The 1,904-nt window shown below is 35.5% G+C and overlaps 1 non-coding gene across 1 annotated transcript; it reads right to left on the bottom strand.

Annotated features, from left to right (window-relative positions):
* Positions 1-1,508: 1,508 nt before the first annotated feature.
* On the bottom strand, positions 1,509-1,616 carry LOC130952638 (small nucleolar RNA R71). The gene has a single exon (XR_009074816.1). It is a non-coding gene; the product is annotated as a small nucleolar RNA R71 (small nucleolar RNA).
* Positions 1,617-1,904: the final 288 nt, after the last annotated feature.

The following is a 1,904-nucleotide window of genomic DNA, read 5'->3' as shown; positions in this document are numbered from 1 at the left end:
AAAAATCCAAAAATATTTTTAATTTGTGTCTTTTCAAGTCAATGATACAAAGAATTGAAGATTCAGAACATACTGCAGAGGAATTATACAGAAAAAGCTGAGCATTCAAAAATGCCCAGTGAAGAAGGCAGACTGGCGTTTAAACGCCAGCCAGGGTACCTGGTTGGGCGTTTAACGCCCAAAAAGGTAGCATTTTGGGCGTTAAACGCCAGAATGTATACCATTCTGGGCGTTTAACGCCAGGATGGTGCTAGGGGAAGATTTTGTTTCAAAATCAATTTTTTTTCAAGTTTTCAAAGTTTTTCAAATCAAATCTTTTTCAAATCATATCTTTTCAATCAAATGTTTTCAAAATCAATTTCTTTCCTTTTTAAAAGATACTTACTAACAATTAATGATTTGATTGAACATCTCAAAAATTGTTGCCTTTTCTGTTGAGAAAGGTTTAAAAGTTTCAAATCATATCTTTTCTTGTTAGGCAAGTCATTAATTTTTAAAATCATATCTTTTCAATTTGTTTTCAAATCATACCTTTTAAAAATGTTTTCAAATCATATCTTCTCAATCACATCTTTTTAAACCCATAACTTTTCAATTAAATCTTTTTAACCACATCTCTTTCAAAACAGTTTTCAATCAAATCTTTTTAATTTCTAAATTCAAAATCTTTTTCAAAAATCACTTGATTTCTTTTTCACTTTTAATTTTCGAAAATTATCAATCAAATTTTCAAAATGTTTTCAAAATCTTCTAAATGAATTTTCGAAAATTCTCTTCCCTCCTTCCCACATCCTTCTATTTATGGAGTATCACTCCTTCTAAATGCACAATTCGAACCTTATCTCATTAAAGTTCGAATTCTTCTTCTCCTTCTTCTTTCTATTTCTCTTTTCCTCTGACATTTCAAGGAATCTCTATACTGTGACATAGAAGATTCCACACTTTCTTGTTCTCTTCTCTTTCATATGAGCAGGAGCAGAGACAAAGGCATTCTTGTTGAGGCTGATCCTGAACCTGAAAGGACCTTGAAGAGAAAGCTAAGAGAAGCCAAAACACAACTCTCTTTAGAGGACCTGACCGAATTCTTCAAAGAAGAAGAAGACATGGCAGCTGAAAACAACAATAATGCAAACAATGCAAGGAAGGTGCTTGGTGACTTTACTGCACCTACTCCTGATTTCTATGGGAGAAGCATCTCTATCCCTGCCATTGGAGCAAACAACTTTGAGCTTAAGCCTCAATTAGTTTCTCTAATGCAACAGAATTGCAAGTTCCATGGACTTCCAATGGAAGATCCTCATCAGTTCTTAGCTGAATTCTTGCAAATCTGTGACACAGTCAAGACTAATGGGGTTAACCCTGAGGTCTATAGACTGATGCTATTCCCTTTTGCTGTAAGAGACAGAGCTAGAATATGGTTGGATTCTCAACCTAAAGAAAGCCTGGACTCTTGGGAAAAGCTAGTCAATGCCTTCTTGGCAAAGTTCTTTCCACCACAAAGATGGAGTAAGCTTAGAGTGGAAGTCCAAACCTTCAGACAGAAGGATGGAGAATCCCTCTATGAAGCTTGGGAAAGATACAAACAGTTAATCAGAAAATGTCCCTCAGACATGCTTTCTGAATGGAGCATCATAGGTATTTTCTATGATGGTCTCTCTGAACTATCCAAGATGTCCTTGGATAGCTCTGCTGGAGGATCTCTTCATCTGAAGAAGACGCCTGCAGAAGCTCAAGAACTGATTGAAATGGTTGCAAATAACCAATTCATGTACACTTCTGAAAGAAATCCTGTAAACAATGGACTAGTCAGAAGAAAGGAGTTCTTGAGATTGACACTCTGAATGCCATATTGGCTCAGAATAAAATATTGACTCAACAAGTCAATTTGATTTCTCAAAGTCTGT

This window comes from Arachis stenosperma, chromosome 9 (assembly GCF_014773155.1).
Source record: "Arachis stenosperma cultivar V10309 chromosome 9, arast.V10309.gnm1.PFL2, whole genome shotgun sequence".
Classification (NCBI taxonomy): Eukaryota; Viridiplantae; Streptophyta; class Magnoliopsida; order Fabales; family Fabaceae; genus Arachis; species Arachis stenosperma.
This window is presented reverse-complemented; position numbering and strand designations above follow the sequence as displayed.